This window comes from Salvelinus alpinus, chromosome 3 (assembly GCF_045679555.1).
Source record: "Salvelinus alpinus chromosome 3, SLU_Salpinus.1, whole genome shotgun sequence".
NCBI lineage: Eukaryota > Metazoa > Chordata > Actinopteri > Salmoniformes > Salmonidae > Salvelinus > Salvelinus alpinus.
Genome location: NC_092088.1, coordinates 57,702,155 through 57,727,922, shown reverse-complemented (window position 1 = coordinate 57,727,922; position 25,768 = coordinate 57,702,155). Strand labels below are relative to the sequence as shown.

The 25,768-nt window shown below is 41.0% G+C and overlaps 1 long non-coding RNA gene across 1 annotated transcript; it reads left to right on the top strand.

Annotated features, from left to right (window-relative positions):
- Positions 1-1,574: 1,574 nt before the first annotated feature.
- On the top strand, positions 1,575-25,768 carry LOC139571001 (uncharacterized). The gene is made up of 3 exons (XR_011674218.1): positions 1,575-1,697; positions 25,180-25,332; positions 25,579-25,768. It is a non-coding gene; the product is annotated as an uncharacterized lncRNA (long non-coding RNA).

Sequence of the window (25,768 nt, the reverse complement as noted above, 5' to 3'; positions counted from 1 at the left end):
TTAACATTGAATAATCAGAGGTTTCTATTGCATAATGTCATTTGCGAATTTCAGTGAACATAGTCTAATGGACCGACATGGAAAAAGTGCGCACTGTCGATCACGCCCCCTGACTTTGATTAGCTCAGATGCGACGTGCATCAAGCACACCCATCTCATTAGTGGTGGTGAGTTAAGATACATGGTCAGACTAATTTGCAATTGACTGTCATAGCCCCACATGAAAAGTATGTGATTGTGAGTTGAGAAGTCAATCAGAAATAGCCTACTGTTAGAGTTTTTTTCAACTGACTGCCATAGCCCAAAATAAAAAAGTAAATGTTTGCTGTTAATTACATGGTAATTACATAGTTGGGGTCACGAGAATTGTCAGATATCAAAATGGGGTCGTGGGCCAAAAAAGGTTTGGGAACCCCTGCTTTAAACTGTCACATGGCCAACCATGCAGCACAGGCACAGCTAGACAAACTCCCAGTATCCTTAGAAAAACAATCATTATTTGATCAGTTTCAATTTACTTACTTGAATTGTGGGTCTTAAATGCTGATGAATAACATTATGGTTGCACCCTGACATCCCATTTTGCTGACAGGACAGGCGAGTTATTGGGCGGATCACTTTTGTCAAGTCAATGATGGTCACATGCATTATGGAGAAAAAATTGTCCATCTACTGCATGAACTACAGAAATTCTGTAATCAAAGGTCATGAAGTTTTGACTGCAGTCGACTGCAAGTTTCTACAGTTGCTCTTCACCAGCTTCACCCTGCTTCCATCATCGCAGTGTAGAAGGTAAAAAGTGTTCCTCGGCATACACATCACTGACAATCTGAAATGGTCCACCCACACACACAGTGTGGTGAAGAAGGCACAACAGCACCTCTTCAACCTCAGGAGGCTGAAGAAATTCGTCCTGGCCCCTACCACTCTCACAAACCTTTACAGGATGCTCCCCTTCTAATTTCCTTAATTTTGTCTAGAGTCAAATACTTTCTGTGGCACACATCAGAGTCAAATACTTCCTATAGAACAAACTTCACGTCAGAATAGGCAACCAAAATTTATAATTCATGGGTATGTGTTATATTAAACATAGAGGGAGTAAAATGTAGGCAAGCAATACACATTTCAGAACAACTACTAGTCGAATAAGACATGGGAGAGATGACGAATTTTGGCAGAGATTTATTTATAGACTAATACGCTTGAAACAAATAGCCAAACCAAAAACTGCAGTCATTACTAGTGCCTCCCTCGCGACAAACCGCCATAAAAATAAAATGAAACGCAGCCTAACGTGGTCACTGACAGCTGCCTTGAAGGATACAAATAAAACATGCTTTCTGCTACTAAGATCAGTGAAATGTAGGCTAAACTGACAACGGAGTGAAGAGCAGCAATCTCAACTAGCAAGCAAGTCGCAGCAATGAAGAATTGAGTGTGTGCGCGTTCACGCGAAGGAGAGGGGGGGATTCTGACAGGTGGTACATTTTCGGCACCACACCGGTCTTGTGGTCTTGTCTAGTTGGTCTCCTTCGTGACGCGTTCCCTGAAGTATCGCGATGTTGTGCCTCAGTTTGAAAATGTATTATATTCAACAAACAGTGAAAGGTGAAGAAACTTTCATGGAAATCGGTTTGAATATATTTAGTTAGAGGGGGGATAATGTCGCTATTGAAAGCAAAAGGAGCAGAAAGGTAAACTAGTTTCAGGTCTTCTTGTATCTGTGCATCATTATGTGACGGTATAGCTAGTAATGCTAAATGGGAAGTTTCCATTGAAACATAAGGCAGGAGAAATGGCTTGAGAGCGTTGCAGTGGTTAACGTGACCAGCGGTCGTGTGGGGGACGAATCTGAACCTGCAGAGCTTCTAATCTGATCCAGTAAGATTGCAAAACTGTTTAGTCTTGAATTTCATCTTGACTTTAAGGCAGCATTGCACTTTGTCAAAACAAGTGCAAGTTGTAAATAGACATTTCTGAGTGGTGTTTACACATAACAAATACACTACAAAAGTATGTGGACACCTGCTCCTCTAAAATCTCATTCCAAAATCATGAGCATTAATATGGAGTTGGTCTGCTGCTATAACAGCCTCAACTTTTCTGGGTAGGATTTCCACTATATGTTGGAACATTGCTGCGGGACCTTGCTTTCCATTCAGCCTTAGAGAGTGTTAGTGAGGTCGGGCACTGATGTTGGGCGATTGGACCTGGCTCTCAATCGGCGTTCCAATTCATCCCAAAGGTGTTCAGTGGGATTGAGGTCAGGGCTCTGTGCAGGCCAGTCAATGTCTTCCGCACCGATGTATGGTTTTTGCTTTGTGTACAGGGGCATTGTCATGCTGAAACAGGAACGGGCCTTCCCCAAACTGTTGCCACAAAGTTGGAAGCACAGAAACGTCTAGAATGTCATTGTATGCTGTAGAGTTAAGATTTCCCTTCACTGGAACTAAGGGGCCTAGCCCGAACAATGTTAAACAGCCCGACCATTATTCCTCCTCCACCAAACTTTACAGTTGGCACTATGCATTGGGGAAGGTAGTGTCCTCCTGGCATCCGCCAAACAATGATTTGTCCATCGGACTGCCAGATGGCAAAGTGTGATTCATCACTCCAGAGAATGAGTTTCAACTGCTCCAGTCCAATGGCGGTGATCTCATGATCTCTTTGTCAAAGACCACTCCTATAGTTATCAGACAGACACGCCTGATCAAATGCCTATGGATCTCTTCCTCAGGAGCCACAGAGGGTTGTGATGGCCTTTCCCTGTCATGTCCCATTTATGGCCATTCATGTCTCTGCGGAGCACCAGGAAATCCAGGCTTGTCTTCTCTTTACAAATTGACGATATCAGAACGGACACCAATTAGGAAGTAGATCGGAGATAAATCCTGTGCAACACAGAATGCAAAACTTAAAACACTTCTGTCAAGGAATAGGGTAAGTGGAGCTCATTGTGCTCATTTTGAATTTTTTTGTGAACTTTGTTCAAATTTAGTTACAGATTTGAAGGCCTTCGGTATATAATCTAATGGACATACAGTATGATTTATCTACATGTTGATTGTGTGTGATGGCATTAAACTGTCACATGGCCAACTATGCAGCACAGGCACAGCTAGACAAACTACCAGTTTCCTTAGGAAAAACTATTATTCTTTGATCAGTGTAAATTTACTTACTTGAATGGTGATGAATAACATTATGGTTGCACCCTGTTTGGCTGACAGGACAGGCGGATTATTATCAAAGCCCATGGCTGTTTGCTTAACCTGCTCACCCACCCCCTGCTGAGGTCAAGGTGCCCAGCTACGCCCCGTCGTTACCACGATTAGATCACAAGTTGTCAAGCACACCAGGGGAGGTCTTCATGATGGGGAGGTTGTGTGACTCTGGACTGCGGAATAGATTATTTCTACCTCTGCTCAAGGAGCTACAGTATGTGAGGCCCTGGCCAATTTGGTAAAGGTCTGCACTTGCAAAGTATTCAATTTGAACAATTACAGCATTCATCAGAGCTAATGAATCTCTGATTAAGGCCTTGAGGCTGAAATGTTAGCAATGAATGAAAGTGATACTTTACCAGCGTAGTGAGTGGGAGCTTAATTTCTTTTAATATAATATCAACATGTCTGAGGCACATGCTGAAACATCCTTCAGGTGTGCTAGTGTATTTAATTTTCAACGGGTTATCCTAGCTAACAACAAACGTTCCCGCAACTTTAGAGAACGTTCCCTCAAGGGTCTCATTAGGTCATTAACTAATGTTTACATAGGAATGATCCTGTGATGTGCAAGTAATGTTTCCAAGAGACCATTCCCTTAATGTCAAATAGAACTTAGCCAGAACGTGGTACCATTTTCTCAGAATTTAAGATATTCATGTTCTAGACACGTTTCATGGGAACATTGCAAGAACATTCATCTGTCCCGTTTCAAATCAAATCAAATTTCACTGGTTTATTGGTTTTCTGTGGGTTAGGAGATTATTCCATCAACGTCCCCCCAAACATACACAGAACATAGATGCCATGTTCTCAGAACATAAGATATTAATGTTCTAGACACGTTTCATGGGAACGTTGCAATAACTTTTGTGTCCAGTTTTCTGAGGGTTAGGAGAATATTCCATCAATGTCCCACCAAACATACCCAGAACATGGCTACCAATTTCTCAGAACATAAGATATTAATTTTCTAGACACGTTTCATGGGAACGTTGCAATAACTTTTGTGTCCAGTTTTCTGAGGGTTAGGAGAATATTCCATCAATGTCCCACCAAACATACCCAGAACATGGCTACCAATTTCTCAGAACATAAGATATTAATTTTCAAGAAACAATTCATGTGAACTTAGCAAGAACTTTTCTGTGTACCAAAAAAGTTTTCTCCCCCAAAATATGTGTTTCATTACACATCACGCCTTGTTACTTTTGCCGAGCCAATCAAGGCTCTGATTGGTGAACTACTGATCCATTCATAATTTATTGTCACACACAGCGTTTTTAACATATTGTTTTCACCTTAAATATCTGACACACTTTGATATACATGATTACATTGTGCATGTTCATTTATATAGTAATTACTATTCAACAGTCCTGACCTCAGATTTGAACTTACAACCTCTTGGTTAACGGTATGCCAATCTTCCTTCAACGGCACCATGTCCGTGTCCTGTATAAATTAATCGGACCATTGATTTGATTTACTTATTTCAACAATTTAAGTGCTTTCAGTATAGTTGTCTAATGTTGGTGAGGCATGTTAATGACACCCTTGAATCACTGTGATCAATAAGTGGAATTTAGTGTAGTTTTAACAGAGCTGAGATTTACTTCAAAGTGCCAACATTAGACAACTATACAGAAAGCCCTTGAATTCTTGAAATAAGTCAATCAAATCAATGATGAGAATAGTTAGATAAACCAATACCTGACACAGACATGGTGACCTACCGGGAAGATGGGAGTACAGTGAACCAAGAGGTTAGGTTGTGAGTTCAAATCCCAGAAGAAGACATGTTGAATAATAATTACTGTGTAAATGAACATGCACAATATAATCAAATATGTAAATTGAAAACATTATGTTAAAAGCACAGTGAGTCTGAGTATGAGTCTGAGTATCCCTAACCTCGCTGTCACGCCCTGACCATAGAGAGCTGTTTATTCTCTATGGTGGTTGGGGCGTGACAATGACAAGGGAGGGTTATCTAGGTGTTTAATCATCTATGTTGGCCTGGTTTGTTTCCCAATCAGAGGCAGCTGTTTATCGTTGTCTCTGATTGGGGATCATATCTAGGCAGCCATTTCCCCTTTGTGCTTTGTGGGATCTTGTGTTTGTGTAGCTGCCTGTGAGCAGTCCAGAACGTCACGTTTCGTTTGTGCTTGTTTGTTTTGAGTTTCGATTTATTAAAATATGTGGAACTCTACGTACGCTGTGCCTTGGTCCATTCATTATGACGAACGTGACACTCGCCAACAGACAAAGAGCTATGAATTAATCAGTGGTTCACCAATCAGGGCCATGATTGGCTCGGAAACAGTATCAAGGCGTGATGTTTAATTAAAAACCATTGGGGGGAGAACGTTTCTTTGGAACAATCAGGCAACGTCCTGACAACTGATATACAGAAATGTTTCTGCAACGTTCCCATGAAACGTGTCTACAAGATTATTATCATGGCAACATGACAACCATGTTTTGTGTGTGTTTGGTGGGACGTTGATGGAATATTCTTCTAACCCTCAGAAAACTGGACACATGAATGTTCTTGCAATGTTCCTATGAAAAGTGTCTAGAACAATAATATTTGATGTTCTGAGAACATGAATATGTTACGTTCTAACAACATGGCAACCATGTTCTGTATATGTTTGGTGGGATCATTGATGGAATGTTCTCCTAACATTCAGTAGACTGGACACATTAATGTTTTTGCAATGTCCCATGAAGCGTGTCTAGAATATTAATATTGTAAATTCTGAGAACATGGCAACCACGTTTGACATTAAGGGAATGTTCTCCTAACTTTAACGCCAAAACATGCTAAAAAAAAGGTTATCTGAAGGTTTTTGCTAACATAGATAGAATGTTCCCCCTAACTAATGGAAAACTGGATACTCAAACATTATGGGTAACATTACAAAAATGTAGCTTGGGTGTTACAATGCATGCGCTGCCCTGAATGTTTTGTTTGTCTGTCCTAGTTTAGGAGCGCTAGTCTCGCAATATCAGACCTCCACAATATATTCTCGTTCAAGAATTGCAGACACCTAGAAGGCCTGGAGTCGAGGTGGCGAATTTGGCTCTCTGAAAACCTGACAATTATGTCATTCTGCAGAGATAGTGTAGGTGTATGTCTGTGATCTAGCTCTGTAAGATTGGACCATCTCTTCTTGTTGTTTTCAATAATTTGGTCAAGTATTTGACATCTGCGTTAAGCCACACACCCAAAATAATGGCTTTGGCTGCTAAAGTAATCCTAGGTGTTTGTCCTACCGTTCGCCAAAGTATTAACCTTAGAATCCTGTCTTACACGGAACCCAAACCTGCTGCGCGCGTGAGCCATCGTGCATAAATTAATCTTGTCCCCCTACACCAAACGCAATCACGACACGCAGGTTAAAATATCAAAACAAACTCTGAACCAATGACATTAATTTGGGGACAGGTCGAAAAGCATTACACATTTATGGCAATTTAGCTAGTTAGCTTGCACTTGCTAGCTGGGATAGCTGGGATATAAACATTAGGTTAATATTTTACCTGAAATACACAAGGTCCTCTACTCCGACAATTAATCCACACATAAAATTGGTCAACCGAATCGTTTCTAATCATCTCTCCTCCTTCCAGGCTTTTTCATAGTTTAATTTATATGGTGATTGGCATCTAAACGTTCATAGTATTACCACGACAACCGGCAACTGTTCGTCTTTCAATCACCCACGTGGGTATAACCAATGAAGAGATGGCACGTGGGTACCTGTTTCTATAAACCAATGAGGAGATGGGAGAGGCAGGACTTGCAGCGCGATCTGTGTCAGAAATAGGAATTACTTCTATTTTAGTCCTTGGCAACGCAGACGCTCGCTGACACACTCGAGCAGTGTGGGTGCAATAATTGAATGACATAGATTCCTAAAGAAAAATTGTGACGCGAGCGGTGTAGTCAGGGTATTAGCACACTGAAATATCGCTATAAAATGTAGGAGCTACACATTTGCCCTTTTTTTTCAGCAAATAAATGTCTGAGCCCCATATAAGCCACTCGATGTAGCTCCAATTGTAGCCATTGGCCATATAAAATGTTGATACTTAGTCATCAGTGAGTGTCTAACATCACATTCCATGTTTAGTCAAAAGGGAGTATAGCATTAGCCCCCAGTGTTGCATCGGTTATTATCCACTGGAGTATGTGGCGAACTGTAGTGTTGGCGAACATTATAATCCACAGAATTAAAGCCTCCTGTTATCTCCAATCATTTTCCCTTCACGTGTTCCTAACATTAGTGACCTATGTAAGCCCCTATAGTGGTATTAAGTATCACCTCAGGTTAAGGAGTTGTGTCTAAGTAAACAGAATGTAGCTATGACTAGAATGGTTACAGCTGGCATGTGGGTAACATACATGCTAGGCTAAAGTAGACCCTTAGCTGAAGTATTAACTGTAAACAGTTACTTTATCCTCTACAATCTGAACACCTGTCTTTTTGTGAGCATTGAACAATTAGAAACAAGTAGGCCTATAGATTGTTTTCTTAGGGTAAACTATTTCATAGTTTTTTGAAATGATGATAATCGAAGTCAGCTACAACCTCAAAGTATAAAGATTTATCACAGACATAATTTGACTTGTTTTCTCATAGGCAAAGCAATAAATAAATAACATCGTGTTCAATTCGCTCCCATTGTTTTTAGGTAAAAAGTGTTGATGGCAATTGTTAGCATTGGCAAGTATGCAAATTTACATTTTCTCTATTGATTGCAGGCTATAATCAGTTAAGATAAATTGGCTAACATTTGAGTATATATGATCTGGAAATGTTGTAGGCCTGACTGCGTAGTTTAGCCTATGCATCTGCGGCAACGGATGAATAAACATAATTTTTTTCATGGGCAATCCTTCACGTGTGATGTGCGCTCAGGAGGGCATCTAAAGTGCTTATTGTACCTGTACTACCTCTGTACTACCTCTGAGGAAGTACAGTTCCCGCTCAGCCCAGTCAAAACTGTTCGCTGCTCTGGCACCCCAATGGTGGAACAAACTCCCTCACGACGCCAGGTCAGCGGAGTCAATCACCACCTTCCGGAGACACCTGAAACCCCACCTCTTTAAGGAATACCTAGGATAGGATAAAGTAATCCTTCTAACCCCCCCCCCCCCTTAAAAGAGTTAGATGCACTATTGTAAAGTGGTTGTTCCACTGGATATCATAAGGTGAATGCACCAATTTGTAAGTCGCTCTGGGTAAGAGCGTCTGCTAAATGACTTAAATGTAAATGTATTGTAGCTTTGAGTGGTCTGGACTTTTTATTTTACTGTAACGTGTAATTTTTGGTAAACGCCTTAAATATTAAGTCAGTTAAGAACAAATTGAATAGCAAACAGTGTAAACAGTATTTATGTAAGCTATATAATTGTGAATTAAAATCACATAAAGGTGTAATATTCCAAGGTCTGATTTTTAATCAGCATATATACAGTGCCTTCAGAAAGTATTCAGACCCTTTGACTTTTTCCACATTTTGTTTACGTTACAGGCATATTCTTTTTAACATTTTATTTAACCTGTTTTGAACTAGGCAAGTCAGTTAGGAACAAATTCTTATTTTACAATGGCGGACTACCCCGGCCAAACCCTCCACTAACCCGGGCGACGCTGGGTCAATTGTGCGCCACCCTATGGGACTCCCGATCACGGCCGGTTGTGATACAGCAACCAGGGTCTGTAGTGACGCTTCTAGCACTGAGAAGCAGTGCATTAGACCACTGTGCCACTCGGGATTCTAAAATTGATTACATTTTTAAAAATCCTCAGCAATCTACACGCAATATCCCATTATGACAAAGCAAAACCAGTTTTTTGTAAATTTTTGCACATTTATTAAAAGTAAAGAATAGAAATACCTTATTTACATAAGTATTCAGACCGTTTGCTATGAGACTCGAAATTGAGCTCTGGTGCATCCTGTTTCCATTGATCATCCTTGAGTTGTTTCTACAACTTGATTGGAAACTCCCCAAAAACAGATATGCCAAGCTTGTAGCGTCATACCCAAGAAGACTCGAGGCTGTAATCGCTGCCAAAGGTGCTTCTACAAAGTACTGAGTAAAGGGTCTGAATAATTATGCAAAAGTAATATTGCAGTTTTACATTTTTTATAAATTTGCTAAAAATTCTAAAATCCTGTTTTTGGTTTGTCGTTATTGGATATTGTGTGTAGATTGATGGGAAAATCCCAATTTAATCAATTCTATAATAAGGCTGTAACCTAACAGAAAAATAAGTCAGAAGGCACTGTACATAGACTTACACAGTTCAGCAACCTACTTAAAAACAGCTGTGCAGTGCTTGGTTACGCAACTATCAACAAAAACATTTTATTGCTGAAGCAGTAGTTTTTCATTGATGGAATTGTGTTTCTCGTTACTTCAAATGGCGCCTTTCTTTCCCCAGAGTGACAATGGGGGCAGACGACATGTTGTAGCTGAGACTGGTCGTGTTCCCCTGCTCAGACATTGTGTGCATCAACCAATGGTTGTGTGCCACGTCATCGATTGTGTCATCAGCTGTGTCATCAGCTGCTGTAACATATGATGTGGTTAGCTGATACTTAAAATTCCTATCGTGACAGGTGTCAGCAACGCCTGGGCAGAGGAACGCAGGCTGTATCTGTCATTCAGCTTGCCCTTAACCCTAACTGTTTCCCACACAGCTTTAGTGAGAACCCCAACTCTTCCGCCTTTCATCTCAGCCCACATTCCTGCCCATCCACCTTCGCAGTGCCAGGGAGCATAAGAGTCTCAGACATCACTGTCTGTATGTTAGAAAAGATGTCTACCGACCCAATTTAAGCTCTTTCAGTGGTTATGTACAATCTATAACACTATTACAGCTTATTGTGAAATAGACACAAGTTACTTATTCGGAAATACTTCGTCTTTTTTCCCCGTGTGTATTACACACATTTTCTTCTGCGCAACACATTTCGTGTACATTACCCAGATTCCAATTTGTTGTGGCTAACGTTAGCAAGGCTAGCTAGGTGGCTAATGTTATCTAGGCTAGGGGTTAGGGTTAGGTAATATATGGAAAAAATTCAGGAAATGTGATGGTATAATAAAATATAATTTTAAAGTTATAGCCAAATCAATGTTTCATTAACGTTATCTTCACCAACACTATGAAGCTATTCAAGCTAATATGAAAGATTAAGAACTGTTGGCACTGAAAATGGGGTCCGGCAAAGAGTATGACTGCTTTACATCTGACAATTTGCGTGCCTAAACTCAACGTACTTTAAAGCAGATGGGGTTTGTAAAAAACGATGGAAATAAAAGCCTGCATACATAATAAACTGAAATGATGAGAAGAAGTGGAGTGTATCAGCCACACTTTGTTCGTGTAAATGCAGAACTCTAATTGGAGAAAGCTCAAATGGAGCGACTGGGAGGGCGTAGTCAAGAAAGTGGAGGCATCTCTGAAAACCATTAAGATTGGAATTTTGAAAATAAAGCCAGTGGAAGATTGAAATAATTCTAATTAGAAGGGACTCTGTGTGCCAGTGATCCATGCTGACTATTAGTGTTGTCATGAAATGCTGCAGATGCTACTGCACACTGACACCCTTGCATCATTGCCAGTTTAGGGAAGGTAATCTCGCCTGGGTGTACATGCTCCCAGAGCCAACAGTGGGTCTATGATTCTGCACGCAATCATTACCAGGGGTGAGGGGGAAAGGTGTCTGTCCATGGAGGTTTAAGCACATAGATTTCTGCTTGTTTGTTTCAAAATAATGCAAAAATGCCTCACAAAATCCAAGCTAATGTTGCAGGGTCACTGATGTTGTGAGTGATATAGACCTCAGCCAAAGCGCATTGAGTTTGAGACCTTTGAAAGAAATGGACAGTGAAATAGCATGGATTAGTAAGATTCTGGTGCTACAATTCCCGCTACCAAATCTTTTTAGTTATCCAAAGGCAATTAATTATATGATTTATGTTAGTAATTTAAACAATTATATAACAGTGGAATCACACTGGTTCTCAATTAAGCTAAATGTTTTGACACAGTTCAAGGATATTTGATATTTTAAGACTATCAAACATTATAGCGACGGGAAGACAGACATCATATTACAAATCTTATTCATATGCCGTGTAATACTAAGGCCCAAGTGGTTCAGATTTATGCTGTCAGAATAGTTTTCTGCAGTGACCATTGCATTCCCCAATGTGATATAGTGCTGGATAATATTGACCGAAATATAGTAGATAATATATTGCACAATATGTATGTTCCTTATAGAACCAAAAATATATGGAACCCCTAAAAGTTTTCTATAGAACCCGTTTATAGGGTTCTTTGATCAGAACCCGAAGGATTTTTCTTCACTGAACCAAAATTAGTTCCATTTAGAACCTTGTATAGTACTAATAAATAATGTTTTTTGCTAAGAATATAATATAATAAACAATTAAATAATGGACAAAAGATTTTATTGTCATTATATGCAAACGTAGTTTGGAAATATGCACTGGTGGCCAGAGAGTCCTCTCTTTGTTTGTAAGATGGCCCACATCAATCTTGTTACCAACTCTGGCTGACTTCTTTATGGAACAGTACTGTATGGGTTGTTGCCCGGCAGGTTCCTGTAAAGAGGAAAAAAGGAGCAAAAACATGAGTTAATCTGCCAAAATGAATACAAAATACTATGCAGATATATAATTATTATGATGTAGATTAGAAGAACAATATACATGCTGTTGTTGTTACTGCCAGACTAAGCAAAACATAGTGTGTTAAAGTCATGTAATGATTAACTTGGCTATTGAATCACCAAACCTTATTATACATAATTTATAATAAATAATTTAGATACATACCACCTCTGTCAGCCCATCACCTGCATTCAACAGATGTCAGCAACAGCTTCTAATGGTTTCATGAAATATAGTCCTCTCATCTGACTGAAAGTAACAATTAGCTAATTGCCAATGTCATGCTAGGTCTGTAGCTAGCTCTATTTGGCATATTCCATAATTTAAAAAAATTATTTGTTAGCTAGCTAGCTTGTAAAGTGGCTAATTAAAGTAGCCTAACTTTTTCCTGTGTAGCTAGGCAGCTAGATAGCAAAGTTAGCTAGCTTACAAATGGTGCTCAAATTCTAATACAACTTTGTTTATCTAGCCTAGCTATAGTTTGCCATATGACTTTTGTTTTTATATATTTAAATTAAATAATAAAGTTTGCTTACCTTAATAAATTGAAAATAACATGCTTATTGGTTGGCTATTTGCAAGTTCAACTACCGTCCTGTTGCATCTCCATAATTGAATGGCAGTTGGGTTTTGAATCAGAATGGCAGTTCAAATTTGAATTGACCAAAAGGTTCTATCTAGAGAGCCTTTTTATCTATGAGTGTATGCTTTTAGTTTGCAACAGCAGAGCTTTGTATGAACCTTGCAGTTTGCCAATCCGACATTGGCAGCAATGTTGCAAAATGCGAATTCGATCTCCCCCCTGGCAAAGATAGTTAATGGTGTCGGATGTCAGCTAGCCATTTTTCTGACCAGGTGAAATTATGCAGCATCATTAATGTGGACATGAATGTCAATGCAAAATAGCTCAAATAAATTTAAAGGGAGCTAGTTAGCTGTAACTTCAGAGTTTGATTTGACTGTGTTAGCTTTTGTTAGCTGTTGTTTGCTAAAATCCACATTACATTCAAGGCTATTTGCCTTCACTTGGTATACAGTGTCTTCGGAAAGTATTCAGACCCCTTGACTTTTTACACATTGTTACGTTACAGCCTTATTCTAAAATGTATTAAATAAATTAAAATCCTCAACAATCTACACACAACACACCATTATGACAAAGCAAAAACAGGTTTTTAGAAACACCTTCTTTACATAAGTATTCAGACCCCTTGCTAAAAGACTCGAAGTTGAGCTCAGGTGCATCCTGTTTACATTGATCATCATTGAGATGTTTTTACAACTTGATTTGTGTCCGCCTGTGGTAAATTTAATTGATTGTACATGATTTGGAAAGGCAGACACCTGTCTATATAAGGTCCCACAGTTGACAGTGCATGTCAGAGCAAAAACCAAGCCATGAGGTCGAAGGAATTGTCTATAGAGCTCCGAGACAGGATTGTGTTGATGTAACAGTTTAACTTTACGGCGTCCCCTCGCCCCGGGCGCGAACCAGGGACCCTCTGCACACATCAACAACGGTCGCCCACGAAGCATCGTTACCCATCGCTCCACAAAGGCTGCGGGGAACCACTACTTCTAGGTTTCAGAGCAAGTGACGTAACCGACTGAAAGGCTGCTAGCTCACACCACCACTAACTAGCTAGCCATTTCACATCCGTTACACTCACCCCCCTTTCGACCTCCTCCTTTTCCGCAGCAACCAGTGATCCGGGTCAACAGCATCAATGTAACAGTTTAACTTTACGGCGTCCCCTCGCCCCGACCCGGGCGCGAACCAGGGACGCTCTGCACACATCAACAACGGTCACCCACGAAGCATCGTTACCCATCGCTCCACAAAGGCCGCGGCCCTTGCAGAGCAAGGGGAACCACTACTTCTAGGTTTCAGAGCAAGTGACGTAACCGACTGAAAGGCTGCTAGCTCGCACCACCGCTAACTAGCTAGCCATTTCACATCCGTTACATTGAGACACAGATCTGGGGAAGGGTACCAAAACATTTCTGCAGCATTGAAGGTGCCCAAAAACACAGTGGCCTCCATCATTCTTAAATGGAAGAAGTTTGGAACCACCAAGACTAGAGCTGGCCGCCCAGCCAACCTGAGCAATCGGGGGAGAAGGGCCTTGGTCAGGGAGATGACCAAGAACCCGATGGTCATTCTGACAGAGCTCCAGAGTTCCTCTGTGGAGATGGGAGAACCTTCCAGAAGGACAACCATCTCTGCAGAACTCCAACAATCAGGCCTTTATGGTAGAGTGGCCAGACAGAAGCCACTCCTCAGTAAAAGGCACATGACAGCCCGCTTGGAGAATGCCAAAAGGCACCAAAAGACTCTCAGACCATGAGAAACAAGATTCTTTGGTCTGATGAAACCAAGATTGAACTATTTGGCCTGAATGCCAAGCATCATGTCTGGAGAGAACCTGGCACCATCCCTATGGTGAAGCATGGTGGTGGCAGGGACTGGGAGACTAGTCAGGATCGAGGCAAAGATGAATGGAGCAAAGTACAGAGAGCTCCTTGATGAAAATCTGCTCCAGAGCACTCAGGACCTCAGACTGAGGTGAAGGTTTACAACAACCCTAAGCACCCAGCCAAGACAACGCAGGAGTGGCTCCGGGACAAGTCTCTGAACGTCCTTGAGTGGCCCAGCCAGAGCCCAGACTTGAACCCGATCGAACATCTCTGGACAGACCTGAAAATAGCTGTGCAGCAATGCCCCCCATCCAACCTTAAAGAGCTTGAGAGGATCTGCAGAGAAGAATGGGAGGAACTCCCCAAATACAGGTGTGTCAAACTTGTAGTGTCATACCCAATTAGACTCGAGGCTGTAATCACTGCCAAAGGTGCTTCAACAAATTACTGAGTAAATGGCCTGAATACTAAAATGACTAAAAACCTGTTTTGCCTTTGTCACCAACGTGTATTGTGTGTAGATTGATGAGGGGGAAAAACAACTATTTAAACAATTTTAGATTAGTTAAGGCTTGTGGAAAATGTGGAAAAAGGGGTCTGCATATTCTCCTGAGGGCAGAACCTTTTTTTAGTTAAAGGGATCTTTAATCTCATCCGAAGAAGTAAAGGGTTCTTAATATAGAACCTCAAATTAATCTTTTTTCTAAGAGTGCTGGGTAAGCAGGAAAATTATTATAATAGTATACAGTATGGCTATTAATATCATGGATAGTCAATACTGATCATGTATACATTTTATTACTGACTCAATTAAGTTACTATTTTCTGACTCCTCTTCTTGATATCAATTTGATCAATAATGTTAGGATTTTCTTAACGTGTCTATATGTAGTGAATATTTTTTAATGTCTATTTTTCATTCATAACATTTATAAATAATGAAGAAGAAAAATCCACCTAGAAAAAAAATATATTCTTTAAAAAGAAAAACAATTCTGATGTATTTTTCTCTGAAATTTCTGTTTCAGAGAAATGTAAAGTATGTGTTGTTATTGCAGTTAGCTTTCTACCAATTTTGTATTTTCTTATTCATTGATTGGTTCACATTCTGCTATGGGAAGTAGAAAACATAAACAATACAACAAATATGTCATGTTGGTGGGTTGTTTTGGGTGTTGAAGAAAGTAGTTTTACACAATTTCAGGTATCTCTAACTTCTTTAGAAAATGTATAAATCCACAAGGTATATACCCAAATGCATTACACCAAATGAAATCAAATGTTGCATGATTCAAATAATATCCAATGTTTTCATTGGGTTAAAATACATTTTGAAAGTATAGGCTATTTTTATGGTTATCAACATATCCATATCTTTCCTCATGTTTGTCTTTAAATTACTTCAGTAATGCACTCTAACTTCCATGTGTCTTAACAAGCGCTTTCAAATGAATTGGACATGGACTTCGCGTTCATAAAGACACACTTTGAGTCAGCAAGTTCATATATCCACACATTGTATCAACACACCTATTTTTCAGATATGTCAGTCATGCTAGATGTAGACAATGTGTACTTATTTTGTGATGTAATGATGGATATCTGATGTGTGTCAGTTGCCTACAATTTTAGAGCAAATAAAATACAAAAAGTCTCAGATGATATCCTGTAATACGTCTCCACTTCGACTCGCACTCTCTCCCTACGCTGAGACATGACCATCAGTCCAGTAAAAAAAAAAAAAAAGTTATTTCAATTTATGCTCCAATGTGCTTCACAAGTAATAGGCTACAACAACTGACCTATTGCCAGTGTTATCATAGAGCATAGCTTTATACTCAAGTTTTGAAATATAAGGGACTCTTGATTATTTATAATAAGCAGTAGGCCTGTATGGAGAGAATCTGAGCTCTCTTATTATATATAAAAATAGGCAAATGCATGAAACAATCTTTATTTCCAGTCAATGTAAATAGCCTATAATTTTGGGTAATTTAATTTAATTGGAAATAGAACTTTGCCCTGTTCTTCTCCATCCATGCACTATAGTTATGCCCTATAGGCTATTGATAATGTAATTGATATCACACAATACATTGTACTTGATCTCCTGCGCCCAGCAGAGAATTGCACTCAGCTTGCATTTTGACTCATAAAGAGATCTGGACTAAGAAAAGGTTGGTGACCACTGTTCTAGTCTATTGTGATTATTACTGTTATATCAGGGTATTATGTTCTAGACTATATAGGCTGTGGCTGCCTATTGTGATTATTACTGTTATATCAGGGTATTATGTTCTAGACTATATAGGCTATGGCTGCCTATTGTGATTATTACTGTTATATCAGGGTATTATGTTCTAGACTATATAGGCTATGGCTGCCTATTGTGATTATTACTGTTATATCAGGGTATTATGTTCTAGACTATATAGGCTATGGCTGCCTATTGTGATTATTACTGTTATGTCAGGGTATTATGTTCTAGACTATATAGGCTATGGCTGCCTATTGTGATTATTACTGTTATATCAGGGTATTATAGGAAGGTAGTAGGCTACCTTCCTGCTGCTTCACGCTGAAACTGGCCTCTTTTTGCTGCCATTTTGGTTCTTTATGAAATCCAGAGGAACTAATCTCTTATCTAGTCATGAAATATTTGTACTATTGGTAGAAACAGTGTATCAGATCTCTAGAAACTCTCATTTATTCCTTACAGACGTTTTACTATCAGATACAACTCTTAACTCTTAGGGAGTTTTTCCTAGCCACCGTGATTCTACACCTGCATTTCTTGCTGTTTGGGGTTTTAGGCTGGGTTTCTGTACAGCACTTCGAGATATTAGCTGATGTACGAAGGGCTATATAAAATAAACTTGATTTGACTTGATATTATGTTCTAGACTATATAGGCTATGGCTGCCTATTGTGATTATTACTGTTATATCAGGGTATTATGTTCTAGACTATATAGGCCATGGCTGCCTATTGTGATTATTACTGTTATATCAGGGTATTATGTTCTAGACTATATAGGCTATGGCTGCCTATTGTGATTATTACTGTTATATCAGGGTATTATGTTCTAGACTATATAGGCCATGGCTGCCTATTGTGATTATTACTGTTATATCAGGGTATTATGTTCTAGACTATATAGGCTATGGCTGCCTATTGTGATTATTACTGTTATGTCAGGGTATTATGTTCTAGACTATATAGGCTATGGCTGCCTATTGTGATTATTACTGTTATATCAGGGTATTATGTTCTAGACTATATAGGCTATGGCTGCCTATTGTGATTATTACTGTTATATCAGGGTATTATGTTCTAGACTATATAGGCTATGGCTGCCTATTGTGATTATTACTGTTATATCAGGGTATTATGCTTTATTCCCCTAGTCTATTAATTATATGCCTATTGTTTATAATGTGTAGGTCTATGTGAGTTGCATGTTAAATGTAAGAGTCATGGACTATTTGGTCTGTAATGCGGAATCACCTTTGTTGTGTGCGATCGATTACAGTAAGGTTTAGGGTAGGCTATGCTTTTATGATAATTTGGGCACTCAAATCATAATTACATTTTGTCCCACCAACGTTTTTGCTGGCCCTGCCATTAAGGGATTTCTGCCCACGCTACTGATTCAGTCGTGTATCTTTCTTGAATGTACACCCTTGGTTTCTAATAAGCCTATCGCCATGGATATTTGTCAAGATTTGTTACTGTTATAACATTTGTGTATTCGGCGCATGTGACAAAGAAAATGTGATTTGATTTGAATAGGCAAGTCGTTTTTGCTGAGTCGATCTAAGAAAGTCTTAAATGTGAACATGCCATTGCATCATTTGTGGTAGCATTATGAATGTCATTCACCATCATAGCTCAATATGGTTTGATTTACAAAGCTTGTTCCACTTCTTTTATGATTTTTCACCTGCAGTAACCCTCCCCTCAGTCCTCCAAAGCCCAACCGAAGTAATATTTAGGATGGAACTAGAAGCTACAGTGTTCCTTTAAATGTGAGAACAATTTCTTAGATGTCTAACTTCAAAGTCAGTATAGAACATTTTTGGAGAAATGTATATTTTATGCTTTGTGTCCTTGAGTATTCATGAATGTTTTTCATTCATTTAATTTGCATTGTACATATCACATTTCAGGTAGTCCGTCACAATTTATATTAAAAGAATGGATACCTAATCAACATCACGTAATTTCATAGTGCAAATGGGAAATTTGAATAAACGGTTTTGTTTTACTGATTCACAAAAAGTGCACTCTTTAAGAGCAATTCCGCCACTTTTCAACCTCATATTCATTATCAACTCCAGCACCACACTAGTGTGAAAACTTCTAGTTTCTATGATCTGTGGTTAAAAAGATGAGAAGAAAATGCTTCTCTGACATCATAGGGTAGGATTCAAAGTAAGAAAAACAGTGATTTTCAAAACCTGCAATGTGTTTTAGCCAGAGAGAGGGTGTTTTCTTGACTGAATGTGTTTTAGCCAGAGAGAGGGTGTTTTCTTGACTGAATGTGTTTTAGCCAGAGAGAGGGTATTTTCTTGACTGAATGTGTTTTAGCCAGAGAGAGGGTATTTTCTTGACTGAATGTGTTTTAGCCAGAGAGAGGGTATTTTCTTGACTGAATGTGTTTTAGCCAGAGAGAGGGTATTTTCTTGACTGAATGTGTTTTAGCCAGAGACTTGACTGAATGTGTTTTAGCCAGAGAGAGGGTGTTTTCTTGACTGAATGTGTTTTAGCCAGAGAGAGGATATTTTCTTGACTGAATGTGTTTTAGCCAGAGAGAGGGTATTTTCTTGACTGAATGTGTTTTAGCCAGAGAGAGGGTATTTTCTTGACTGAATGTGTTTTAGCCAGAGAGAGGGTGTTTTCTTGACTGAATGTGTTTTAGCCAGAGAGAGGGTGTTTTCTTGACTGAATGTGTTTTAGCCAGAGAGAGGGTATTTTCTTGACTGAATGTGTTTTAGCCAGAGAGAGGGTATTTTCTTGACTGAATGTGTTTTAGCCAGAGAGAGGGTATTTTCTTGACTGAATGTGTTTTAGCCAGAGAGAGGGTATTTTCTTGACTGAATGTGTTTTAGCCAGAGACTTGACTGAATGTGTTTTAGCCAGAGAGAGGGTGTTTTCTTGACTGAATGTGTTTTAGCCAGAGAGAGGATATTTTCTTGACTGAATGTGTTTTAGCCAGAGAGAGGGTATTTTCTTGACTGAATGTGTTTTAGCCAGAGAGAGGGTATTTTCTTGACTGAATGTGTTTTAGCCAGAGAGAGGGTGTTTTCTTGACTGAATGTGTTTTAGCCAGAGAGAGGGTGTTTTCTTGCTCCCCACGACCGCAAATCTTATAGTGTTTGAAAATCACAGTTAATTTTTTTTTTTTTTTTATGTTGAAGATGTCATTGGGTATAACTTTATATTTGTTTCTACAAAACATAGAAATGTGCTGTTTTCACATATGTAGACATTGGTATTGTGCTGGAGATAATGAAAATTAGGTTGAAAAGTGGTTTAATTCCCTTTAAGTGTTTGTTTTCAGAGTAAAAAATGTTTCAAAGGTAACTTCTAATACTTCATGTCTGTCTTAGTTCTTCAGAGTGTATAGTTTGTAAGTCTGATTTCCCATTGATATGTAATGGCTGCTTAGGCTTCTCAGTCAGTCATGTGAAAATTCTTAACTGCCATGGTATGATTTTTTAAATTATCCTATCAAATCATCAAAAGATGATAGGTGGGTAAACATTATGGTAGACAAAATATAGTGAAATATTGAGGGATGTCATTCAGTGTGGGGTTAGATCTTATCATTAGCACTTTTATGTCTAAGAAAAAAACATGATTCTATCACTAACGAAAACAGTATGATGATCATTACTGAGAAGTAGATGTTAACAGGCTTAAAGTTTTTTTAATGGACCAAAGATACCTGCAACCTGTTGTTGACGTCTATAATAAATCACAGATATACAATTCCTTCAGAAAAGGTTCATACCCCTAGACTTATTTCACATTTTGTTGTGTTACAGCCTGAATTATAAATTGGTTAAATATAATTTTTGTCTCACCCATCTACATCTACAGAAAATACCCCATAATGACAGTGAAAACATGTTTTTAGAATTGTAGCAGATTTATTGAAAATGAAATACAGATATATCTCATTTGCATAATAAGTATTCACACCCCTGTGTCAAAACATGTTTGCATCACCGTTAGCAGTGATTACAGCTGTGAGACTTTCTGGGTAAGTCTCTAAGAGCTTTGCAAACCTGGATTGTACAATATTTGCACAATATTTACAACATTCTTCAAGCTCTGTCAAGTTGGTTATTGATCATTGCTATACAGACATTTTCAAGTCTTGCTATAGATTTTCAAGACGATTTTAAGTCAAAACTGTAATTAGGCCACTCAGGAACACTCAACGTCATTTTGGTAAGCAACTCCAGTGTATATTTGGTCTTGTGTTTTAGGTAATTTAGGTGAATTTGTCTCCCAGTGTCTGTTGGAAAGCAGCTTAGCTTTATTCTGTATCTTTTAATCCTAAAAAACTCCCTCGTCCTTGCTGATGACAAGCATACCCATAACATGATGCAGCCACCACTATTCTTGAAAATATGAAGAGTGGTACTCAGTGATGTGTTGTGTTGGATTTGCCCCAAACATAACGTTTTGTATTCAGGACATAAATGGCATTTTTTTGCCACATTTTTTGCAATTTTTCTTTAGTGCTTTATTGCAAACAGGATGTATGTTTTGGAATATTTGTATTCTTTACGAGCTTCCTACTTTTCACTCTGTCATTTAGGTTAGTATTGTGGAGTAACTACAATGTTGTGGATCCATCATCAGTTTTAGCCATTAAACTCTGTAACTGTTTTAAAGTCACCATTGGCCTAATGGTGAAATCTCTAAACGGTTTCCTTCCTCTCCGGCAACGGAGTTAGGAAGGACACCTGTATCTTTGTTGTGACTGGGTGTATTGATACACCATCCAAAGTGTGATTAATAACTTCACCATGCTCAAAGGGATATTCAATATCGGTTTATTTTTATCCATCTACCAATAGGTGCCCTTCTTTTCAAGGCATTGGAAAACCTCCCTGGTCTTTGTGGTTGAATCTGTATTTGAAATTCACTGCTCGACCTAGGGATCTTACAGCTAATTGTATGTGTAGGGTATAGAGATAAGGTAGTCATTCAAAAATCATGTTAAACACTATTATTGTACACAGAGTGAGTCCATGCAACTTATTATGTGACTTGTTAACCAATGTTTTACTCCTGAACTTATTTAGGCTTACCATAAAGGGGTTGAATACTTATTGTGTCACGCCCTGATCTGTTTCACCTGTCTTTGTGATTGTCCCCACCCACCTCCAGGTGTCACCCGTCTTCCCCATTATTCCCAGGGTATTTATTCCTGTGTTCTCTGTTTGTCTGTTGCCAGTTTGTCTTGTCAAGTCAACCAGCGTGTTTTTTCTGTGCGCCTGCTTTTTCCTTGTCTCTGTTTTTCTAGTCCTCCTGGTTTTGACCTTTTGCCTGACCTGACACTAAGCCCACCTGCCTGACCATTTAGCCTACCCTGACCTTGAGCCTGCCTGCCGCCCTGTACCGTTTGGAACTCTGACCTGTTAAATGAACTTTTGCCAGTCCTTGACCTGCCCCTTGTTGTTTAATAAATATCAGAGACTCAAACCATCTGCCTCCTGTGTCTGCATCTGGGTCTTGCCCTGTGTCGTTATAGTACGAACTGGCCATGACTGACCCAACAGACTCAGACCTGCTCCGTCACACTGTTTCCCTGCAGGGAGCCACCATTAAACAGAACCTTATGGAAGGGTTCCAATCTCTTGCGGAACGCCACGACCAGGGGTTCAAGGTCGTTAATGGAGCAGTTCTGTGAATTATCTCACAGGCAGTGAGACCAGTGGTGGGTTTTTTCAGCCTACCCCGGTTCCCCGAGAACCCAGCTTACATCCTCTGGAGCGATATGCTGGGGATCCTGGAACCTGCCGGGCGTTTCTTTCCCAGTGCTCCCTTATTTTTGAGCTACAGACATCTTTGTTCCTTTCGGATCGGTCGAAGATAGCGTATCTTATTATGCTAATGTCTGGAAGGGCGCTCTCCTGGGCTACAGGTGTTTGGGAGCAACAATCCGTTGTTTGCTATAATCTGGAGGATTTATGGCGGAGGTGAGGAAGGTGTCCGATTCTCCAGTGCCCGGGAGAGAGGCGGCCCGAAAACTACTGAAATTATATCAGAACTTCGCACCTTGGCCGCCGAGAGTGCCTGGAATCCGTGTTCGATACCATCCTTTACGGACTATCAGAGGAGATAAAAGACGAGCTAGCAGCTTGGGAGTTACCTTTGGACCTCGATTCCCTCATCGCCCTTACCATTATGACTGATGGGCATCTACGGGAACACAGGAGTGAGAGGAGGTCGGGTCTCGGTAACACTCATTCATCGGCTGCTGCTTGCTCACCTCTGAAGGAACCCGGACGTCCCAAAAGGCTGCATTTCTGAGAAGATCCGAAGCCATCCGAGTTCCCTCGAGAATCATCGGCGACGGGTGAGTCGGATACACTGGAACCTATTAAACTGTGCAGAGTTAGATTATCGCCTAGGTAACGTTCATGTAGGCTAAGCTCCAACAGTTGACTGTATTGTGGTGCTGCGTGGCATTACATAGCCACCTGCCCAGTAAAGAGACCTGACTCATTAGTTGGTACGAGTACACTGGTGAGCCAGACTGGGAATTCTCTAATTCCCATTACCCCGTTCTCCTTTTTTTATGATCCTGCTGTGGGGAGACCAGTCTAAGTCTCTTCGGGGGTTCATTGACTATGGGGCAGATGAGAGTTTTATGGACGCTACCCTGGTATCGGAACTAGGTATCCCCACTCAACTCCTCTACGTTCCCATGGACGCCAGGGCACTGGACGGCCGCTCCATTGGAAGAGTCACACACAGCACAGTTCCCATTTAATATGCGTGTATCTGGAAATCACACTGGGTATCTGGAAATCACATTGAGTCTTCCCGCGTTCCTGTTGTTTTGGGATTTTCTTGGCTCCAGAAGCACAACCCCGATATTGACTGGATCACGGGTTCAATCCTGGGTTGGAGCCCATTCTGTCACTCACATTGCCTGAAGGTGGTGCAGCCTCCCCTGGAACGTCCACCTCCAGGTTTAAGTACGGCCTCGGATTTGTCTGCCATTCCCGCAGAGTACCATGACCTGAAGGTTTTCATTAAGGCTCGTGCTACTGACCTCCTCCCGGGCACCACACCGACTCGAGGCCGGCTATATTCCGTGTCTGGCCCTGAGACCAAGGCCATGGAGGAGTACATTGAGGACTCTCTGGCTGCTGGGAGCATTCACCCTTCTGCCGGCGCAGGGTTCTTCTTTGTGGGAAAGAAGGATAAGACCCTGCGTCCATGTATTGATTACTGGGGCCTCAATGACATCACGGTCAAGAATCGTTACCCTCTACCACTCCTCTCCTTGGCTTTCAAACCTCTCCAGGGGGCTACCATCTTTTCCAAACTGGACCTTCGGAATGCATACCACCTTGTTCGGATACGCGAAGGAGACGAGTGGAAGATGGCCTTCAACACTGCCAGTGGACACTATGAGAACCTGGTCATGCCGTTTGGACTCACCAACGCTCCCATTGTTTTCCAGGCCCTGGTCAACGATGTGCTCCGATTCATGTTGAATTGTTTTGTCTACCTCAACGACATCCTGGTTTTCTTTCGTTCTCCCCAAGAACATGTTCTCCATGTTGTACAATTCCTTCAGCGCCTCCTGAAGATTCAGTTGTTTGTAAAAGCAGAGAAGTGAGAGTTCCACTGCTCCACTATCTCCTTTCTGGGATACGTCATCGCTGAAGGGAATGTCCAGATGGATCCGGAAAAGGTGAGAGCGGTGGTGGACTTACAGAAAGTCCAACAATAAATGGGCGTTTGGTTATATAACAGCAAAAACGTAATTTGCACAGAAGTAGCTAGCCAGTTATGCTAACGTTAGCTAGCTAACCATCCTGATGGTAGTGGATAGGTTCTCCAAAGCTGCTCATTTCATCCCTCTCCCCAAGTTACCGTCAGCCAAGGAGATGGCCCAGCTGATGCTGCAGCACGTCTTCCGAATCCATGGACTCCCGATCAACATTGTCTCTGATCGGGGTCCTCGGTTCTCATCCCGATTCTGGAAGGCGTTCTGCACCCTTATCGGGTCGTCGGCCAGCCTGTCCTCCGGGTTTCATCCCCAATCCAACGGCCAGCCGAAGAGAGCCAATCAAGACATGGAAACGACACTTCGGTGTCTCGTCTCTAGTAACCCCACCACCTGGAGCCAGCAACTGGTCTAGGTGGAGTATGCTAGGAACACTCTTCCCTGCTCGGCCACTGGATTCTTTCCCTTCGAGTGCTCCATGGGGTATCTACCTGGAGCAAGAAGTAGAAGTCAACATACCCTCACCCCAGATGTTCATCCGCCGCTGTCGGCGTACCTGGAAAAGCGCTCGGTCGGCTCTTCTTAAGACCACCTCCAGGTACCAGCGACAAGCGGAGCACCACCGGACTCCGGCTCCCCACTATCGTCTCGGGCAAAGGGTAAGGCTGTCAACGCAGGACCTGCCCCTCCGGGTGGAGTGCCGCAAACTTTCCCCCCCGTTTCATTGGTCCTTTCCCCATCTCTAGAGTCCTTAGTCCCACTGCTGTTTGTCTGCTGTTACCCCGTACCCTCCGTATACACCCTACTTTTCATGTGTCCAGGATTAAGCCCTTGTCGACCACGGGCAGGGGTTTCCAGTACCTGGTTGACTGGGAGGGTTATGGCCCGGAGGAGAGGTGCTGGGTTCCGGCTAAAGACATCCTGGACCAGGCCCTCATCGCCAACTGTCACCGCCGGGCACCCTGATCAACCAGGTATGCACCCTGGTAGGACACCAAGTGGCGCCCCTAGGGGGGGGGGGGTACTGTCACACCCTGATCTGTTTCCATGTTTTTGTGATTGTCTCCACCCACCTCCAGGTGTCACTCATCTTCCCCATTATTCCCAGGGTATTTATTCCTGTGTTCTCTGTTTGTCTGTTGCCAGTTTGTCTTGTCATGTCAAGTCAACCAGCGTGTTTTTTCCGTGCTCCTGATTTTTCCTTGTCTCTGTTTTTCTAGTCCTCCTGGTTTGGACCTTTTGCCTGCCCTGACACTAAGCCCGCCTGCCTGACCATCAGCCAGCCCTGACCTTGAGCCTGCCTGCCGCCCTGTACCGTTTGGAACTCTGACCTGTTTAATGAACTTTTGCCTGTCCTCGACCTGCCTCTTGCCTGCCCCTTGTTGTTTTAATAAATATCAGAGACTCGAA